Source organism: Callospermophilus lateralis, chromosome X (assembly GCF_048772815.1).
Source record: "Callospermophilus lateralis isolate mCalLat2 chromosome X, mCalLat2.hap1, whole genome shotgun sequence".
Lineage (NCBI taxonomy): Eukaryota > Metazoa > Chordata > Mammalia > Rodentia > Sciuridae > Callospermophilus > Callospermophilus lateralis.
Window position 1 is genome coordinate 100,627,150 of NC_135325.1, and position 8,073 is coordinate 100,635,222.

Consider the following 8,073-nt stretch of genomic DNA (forward strand, 5'->3'; position numbering starts at 1 on the left):
TGCATATGGATTTCCAGTTTTCCCAGCACCATTTGTTGAAGATGCTATCCTTCCTTCATTGCATGCTTTTAGCCCCTTTATCAAATATAAGATAGTTGTAATTTTGTGGATTGGTCTCTGTGTCCTCTGTTCTGTACCATTGGTCCACCCGCCTGTTTTGGTACCAGTACCATGCTGTTTTTGTTACTATTGCTCTGTAGTATAGTTTGAAGTCTGGTATAGCTATACCGCCTGATCCACACTTCCTGCTTAGCATTGTTTTTGCTATTCTGGGTCTTTTATTTTTCCATATGAATTTCATGATTGCTTTCTCTATTTCTACAAGAAATGCCGTTGGGATTTTGATTGGCATTGCATTAAACCTATAGAGAACTTTTGGTAATATCGCCATTTTGATGATGTTAGTTCTACCTATCCATGAACAGGGTATATTTTTCCATCTTCTAAGATCTTCTTCTATTTCTCTCTTTAGGGTTCTGTAGTTTTCATTGTATAAGTCTTTCACCTCTTTTGTTAGGTTGATTCCCAAGTATTTTATTTTTTTTTTGAGGATATTGTGAATGGAGTGGTTGTCCTCATTTCCATTTCAGAGGATTTGTCGCTGATATACAGGAATGCCTTAGATTTATGCGTGTTGATTTTATATCCTGCCACTTTGCTGAATTCATTTATTAGCTCTAATAGTTTCTTTGTAGACCCTTTTGGGTCTGCTAGGTATAGAATCATGTCATCTGCAAATAGTGATAACTTGAGTTCTTCTTTTCCTATTTTTATGCCTTTAATTTCTTTCGTCTGTCTAATTGCTCTGGCCAGTGATTCGAGAACTATGTTCAGCAGAAGTGGTGAGAGAGGGCATCCCTGTCTTGTTCCAGATTTTAGAGGGAATGCCTTCAGTTTTTCTCCATTCAGAATGATGCTAGCCTGAGGCTTAGCATAGATTGCTTTTACAATATTGAGGTATGTTCCTGTTATCCCTTGTTTTTCCACAGTTTTGAACATAAAGGGATGCTGTACTTTGTCGAATGCTTTTTCCGCATCTATCGAGATGATCATTTGGTTCTTATCTTTAAGTCTATTGATGTGGTGAATAACATTTATTGATTTCCGTATATTGAACCAACCTTGCATCCCAGGGATAAATCCTACCTGATCATGGTGCACAATTTTTTTGATATGTTTTTGTATCCGGTTCGCCAGGAAGTTTATTGAGGATTTTTGCATCTAGGTTCATTAGAGATATTGGTCTGTAGTTTTCTTTCTTTGAAGTGTCTTTGTCTGGTTTAGGAATCAGGGTGATTTTGGCCTCATAGAATGAATTTGGAAGTTCTCCCTCTTTTTCTATTTCCTGAAATAGCTTGAAAAGTATTGGTATTAGTTCCTCTTTAAAGGTTTTGTAAAACTCTGCTGTATACCCATCCGGTCCTGGGCTTTCCTTAGTTGGTAGTCTTTTGATGGCTTCTTCTATTTCCTCAATTGATATTGGTCTGTTTAGGTTGTCAATATCCTCCTGACTCAATCTGGGCAGATCATATGACTTAAGAAATTTATTGATGCCTTCAATATCTTCTATTTTATTGGAGTATAAGGATTCAAAATAATTTCTGATAATCTTCTGTATTTCTGAAGTGTCTGTTGTGATATTGCCTTTTTCATCCCGTATGCTAGTAATTTGAGTTCTCTATCTTCTTCCTCTTCATTAGCGTGGCTAAGGGTCTGTCGATTTTATTTATTTTTTCAAAGAACCAACTTTTAGTTTTGTCAATTTTTTCAATTGTTTCTTTTGTTTCGATTTCATTAATTTTAGCTCTGATTTTAATTATTTCTTGCCTTCTACTTCTTTTGCTGTTGTTTTGCTCTTCTTTTTCTAGGATTTTGAGATGAAGTATTAGATCATTTATTTGTTGGTTTTTTCTTTTTTTAAGGAATGAACTCCAAGCAATGAATTTTCCTCTTAGAACTGCTTTCAATGTGTCCCATAGATTCCGATATGTTGTGTCTGTGTTTTCATTTATCTCTAAGAATTTTTTAATTTCCTCCTTGATGTCTTCTATAACCCATTGATCATTCAGTAACCTATTGTTCATTCTCCAAGTGATGCATGATTTTTCCTTACTTCTTTTATCGTTGATTTTCAATTTCATTCCATTATGATCAGGTAAAATGCATGGTATTATCTCTACTCCTTTATATTGTCTAAGAGTTGCCCTGTGACATAATATATGATCTATTTTTGAGAAGGATCCATGTGCTGCTGAGAAAAAAGTGTAACTGCTTGATCTTGGGTGGTATATTCTATATATGTCAATTAAGTCTATGTTATTAATTATGTTATTGAGTTCTATAGTTTCCTTATTCAACTTTTGTTTGGAAGATCTGTCCAGTGGTGAGAGAGGTGTGTTGAAGTGTCCCATGATTATTGTATGGTGGTCTATTAGACTCTGGAACATGAGAAGAGTTTGTTTGATGAACATAGCTGCACCATTGTTTGGGGCATATATATTTATGATTGTTATGTCTTGTTGGTGTATGGTTCCCTTGAGCAGTATGTAGTGTCCCTCTTTATCTTTTTTGATTAACTTTGGCTTGAAATCTATTTTATTTGATATGAGTATGGACACTCCTGCTTGTTTCCGAAGTCCATATGAGTGATATGATTTTTCCCAACCTTTCACCTTCAGTCTATGTATGTCTTTTCCTATCAAATGCATCTCCTGAAGGCAGCATATTGTTGGGTCTTGTTTTGTGATCCATTCTACTAGCCTGTGTCTCTTAATTGGTGAGTTTAAGCCATTAACATTTAGGGTTATTATTGAGATATGGGTTGTTCTTCCAGCCATATTTGTTTATTTATGTTACTGAACATGGTTTGTTTTCCTCTTTGATTATTCCCCCCCCCCTTTACTGTACTACCTCCCGCTGTTGGTTTTCATTGATATTTTCCATTTCCTCTTCCTATAATATTTTGCCGAGGATGTTTTGAAGAGATGGTTTTCTAGCTGCAAATTCTTTTAACTTTTGTTTATCATGGAAGGTTTGAATTTCATCTTCCATCCTGAAGCTTAATTTCGCTGGATACACAATTCTTGGTTGGAACCCATTTTCTTTCAGTGTTTGAAATACGTTATTCCAGGATCTTCTAGCTTTCAGAGTCTGTGTTGAAAGATCAGCTGTTATCCTGATTGGTTTACCCCTAAATGTAATCTGCTTCCTTTGTCTTGTAGCTTTTAAAATTCTCTCCTTATTCTGTATGTTGGGCATCTTCATTATAATGTGTCTAGGTGTGGATCTCTTATGATTTTACACATTCGGCGTCCTGTAGGCTTCTAGGATTTGGGATTCTGTCTCATTCTTCAAGTCTGGGAAGTTTTCTCGTATTATTTCATTGAATAGATTGCTCATTCCTTTGGTTTGGACCTCTATACCTTCCTGTATCCCAGTGACTCTTAAGTTTGGTCTCTTTATGTTATCCCATATTTCTTGAATGTTCTGCTCGTGGTTTCTTAACAGCTTTGCTGAGCTCTCTATGTTCTTCTCCAGTTGAAATACTTTGTCTTCATTGTCTGATGTTCTATCTTCTAAGTGTTCTACTCTGCTGGTAGTATTCTCAATTGAGTTTTTAAGTTGGTTTATTGCTTCCTGCATTTCTAGGATTTCTGTTTGTTTTTTATAACCTCTATCTCCCTGTATAATTGATCTTTTGCTTCTTGGATTTGTTTATGTAATTCATTGTCGAAGTGGTTGAAGTGGTCTTTCATTGTCTGATTTTGCTGTCTAATGTCTTCCTTGAGACTCCAGATCATCTGAAGCATGTATATCCTGAATTCTTTATCTGACATTCCATCTGCTGAAGAAATTACCTCTTCTAACGTTGAGTTGACCTGCATTGCTTGTGGTCCTTTCTTTCCTTGTCTTTTCATACTGATCACGTTTCTTTCTGCTTGGTGAAACTGTTGTGTTATTGATTTTTCCCCCTATATATTTATATTGCTCTTGTATAGTTGAAAGTCTCCCTCGCAGGCTTTGGCGGTGGTTTTGCCCCTCCTCCAATTGGGGCAATGTGCCTACCATGCCGGCAGGCTGCTGGGCCTGTACTTTCGGTGGGCCTGTTCTTTTGGTGGTCGCAGGTCCGCCTACCTTGCAGGCGCGGGCTGCGGCTCAGACCCTCTGCAGGCCGCTGGGCCTGTTCTTTTGGTGGTCGCAGGTCCGCCTACCTTGCAGGCGCGGGCTGCGGCTCAGACCCTCTGCAGGCCGCTGGGCCTGTTCTTCCGGTGGGTCGCAGGTCCGCCTACCTTGCAGGCGCGAACAGCGGCTCTGTCCCTCCGCTGGCCGCTAGGCCTGTTCTGTCTGTCGGTTGCAGGTCTGTCTACCTAGCAGGCGCTGGTGGTGGCTCTGCCCCTCCCCCAACCGGGGCGATGTGTCTGGCGGGCCACTGGGCCTGTTCTGTCGGTGGTCACGGTTCCGCCTACCTTGCAGGAGCGTGGGGTAGCTGTGCCCCTCTGCGGTTTGCTGGGCCTGACCTGCCGGTGGGTGGCAGGTGCGCCTACCTTGCAGGCGCGGGGGGTGGCTCTGCCGCTCTGCGGGTTGCTGGGCCTGATCTGCTGATGAGTTGCAGGTCTGCCTACCTTGCAGGCGCCCGGCGGCTCTGCCCCTCCCCCAACCAGGGCGATGTGTCTGGTGGGCTGCTGGGCCTGTTCTGTCGCTGGTCACGGTTCCGCCTACCTTGCAGGCGCGTGGGACAGCTGTGCCCCTCCGCGGGTTTCTGGGCCTGACCTGCCGGTGGGTGGCAGGTGCACCTACCTTGCAGGCGCAGGGGGTGGCTCTGATTGTATGTCTTCCTCCAGAGGTTCTTTTATACTGAGCCACATACCCAGAATATGTGTGTGTGTGTGTGTGTGTGTGTGTGTGTGTGTATGTGTATATATATAAATTTTTATTTTGAGACAAAAATCTCACTAAGTTGCTGAGGCTGGCCTACAACTTGCAATCCTCCTACCTCTGCCTCCCAAGTCACTGGGATTACAGTAGTGCATCACTGTGCCTGACAACACATACTTTTTGAGCAACTACTATGTGTCAAGGTTTCTGCTAGCTATGGGGCCTACAGAGGCAGTGAAAGACCCTTTTCTTCCCTTGTAGGACTCATTATCTGGTGGAAGAGAACATAAGCTAAAAGGTTATTGTTTTGTAACATGATTAAGTATTAAGAGAGGGAAAGTGAAAGGTTCACTGGGGGCAAAGACAGGGACCTGAAGAGTTTTTCAGGCAGAGGAAACAGCATGAGCAAAGGCTTAGAGGTGAAACAATATGGAGCAATTGAAAAAAAATCAGTCTGGCTGGAGCAGAGCATTAAATCTTGAGTTTTAGCCAGAACTTATGGCCTTGGATATTATATCTTCTGGGTTGGCCACCACTTCTGGAAAGTGAGAGAAGCTCTCTGACCACTAGACCCACAGACAACAAAAAACTCTTCAGAGAGCCCACAGAAACTCAATCCAACTGCTTTTATGTACAATGACACACACAAAGCAAATAAAATTACCATAAACAAAGTGAAAAGACAGGTATTATTTGTAGACTATGTTGAGAACTCCTATAAATTGAGAAGAAAATTGTAAATGACCCAATAGAAGAATGGGAAAAGGAAAGAGAGAGCAGAAGATACAAATGACAAATACATATGAGAAAAAATATTCAAAACTCTCTAGTAATCGAGGAAATGCAAATTTTCCACAATGAAAAATCATTTTACACTTAAAAGATTGACAAATAGCAAAGCCTGACAGTACCAAATATTGGCTAGAATGGGGAGTAATGAGTTATTATTCACTGTCTGGGTACGTATTTAGATATTCTCTTGTATATAAGGGCAAAGGCCATTCATCTTGGCATTGTTTCTAATGATGAACACTTGGAAACACTCTAGATGTCCATGAATAGAATGGATAGATAAAATAAGGTATATTTTATCTATAAGATGCTTCTATATGGCAGATAAAAGAAATGATCCAGATCCATATGCAACAAAATGTTGGGTGAAAGAAGAAAGTTGCAGAGTATATAGACATATGTACATTTTATAACACACAAAAGCCAGATTCTATTTTGTTAATGGATTTATGGGAGTGCATTTAAAGTATAAAAGATATTGTTGTGGAAAATGCAAACTGAATTCATGATGATGATTGCCTTTGAGAAGGGGGAAAGAAAATGGGATTTTGAGTGTAGGTTCAAGATGATCTGCCTTTATCTATAAGAACTTTTTCTTTCTTTCATGCATGCTAGGAAAGCACTTGACCACTGAGCTACACCCTCAGCCCAGTTTTCTTTCTTTTATACATGAAAAGTAATGCACTAATAAATGTTTAACAACTGGCTCTCCAGGAATTTAACAAAACCCCTGATTTATAGCATGTGAGGATTTCCATGGTATAATATACTTCCACCATGGCCAATTTCAAGCCACCAAAGGTTGAGCAACCAGCTGGCAAAATTCCTAAAAATTTCACAGATGACTATCAAGAATAAGTAAGAGCTGGCTGCAGCACAATATTCTGTGTGCGTGTATAAATTGAAGCATTGATGACAATATTAAAAATCCTCAGTTTTGTACACTAGAACTTCAGGCATGTTATATTATCCTTTGAAGTTTATGCATCTATTAAGTTACTGGGAAGAAAGAAACTAAGAAGCAGCGTGGGTAAACATACCTAAAAGAGTAAATTCTAATTGGAAGTGGTATAAACCAGGGCTTTGTCCTAGATACCTTTCCTTACATTTACATTAAATAACTTCATACTTATTGGATATATTGAATAAATGCATGTCAAGTATCTTTCTCTTTGCTGGTCACGTATTATTATAAACCAGGCGAAGCCTTCAGAAATTACTAACATTTGTTATCCAATAAAAAATTCCTTGTATGACAACAATCTCAGCTAAGTGAACAGAACAGTTTAAATAATCCCCAAATATCTCTTACAGGGCCTGACACTTTGTTGACATGCTATCAGAATCCGTTTCACTCCATTGGTACTCCATAAAAACAACTGCTAGATTGTTTGGACAATATATTTTTTAACGAGCTTCAAAGTCTTGGAGAAGTGATGATACATTTTCCTACTGTATATACGCTGTTACAGCTTTCTGTTCCCACAACTGAAGGAGGCTCAACTATTACTGTGAAAGGAACAGAGCAGTTAAATGTAATAACAATTTCCTCAGTTCCCTGTTCATCTGTTACTGAGTTCCTGGAATGAACCTACTTCCTATAAATTTAGAATAATCTACTGAAGCTATCATTTTTTTTTTTTTTTATTCAAGGAATCTTGTTGGAGATGAAAATAAGAAAACAAGAGTATTTCAAAATACCTTTCTCCCCTTTGTCTCAAACATTTATAGGATATTTTAGAGATCAAATAATATTGAGAAATTAATTACATAAATTATTCTATTCCTATATTAAAAATATATTTAGATTTAAACAATATTTTATGTGTCAATTTTACTTATAGTATTATAAATCATACTCCTAAAATTATAAACTTATAGAGTAAATTAGAAATATAGATTAGCAGGGGCTGGGGCTGTGGCTCAGTGGTAGAGCACTTGCCTAGCATGTGTGAGGCACTGGGTTCGATTCTTGGCACCACATAAAAATAAATAAATAAAATAAAGGTATTGCATCCACTTACAACTAAAAAACAATTTAAAAATAAAATATAGATTAGTAAGATATACATTATACAAATGATTTTTTTTAGATTTATAATTATACATTTTATAAATTTAACATATTTCATAAGTGACACTGGAATAAATTGGATATCGAGGAAATCTGTTTTGATTTAGATACAAAGTATCACTTGCTGTGACAATTGTAATTAAGTCCTATTATATTAAATACTTATGTAGGGGCTGGGGATGTGGCTCCAGTGGTAACACGCTCGTCTGGCATGTGCGGGGCGCTGGATTCGATCCTCAGCACCACATAAACATAAAAAAATAAAGATGTTGTGTCAACCAAAAACTAAAAAATAAATATTAAAAATTTCTCTCTCTTAAAAAAATAAATAT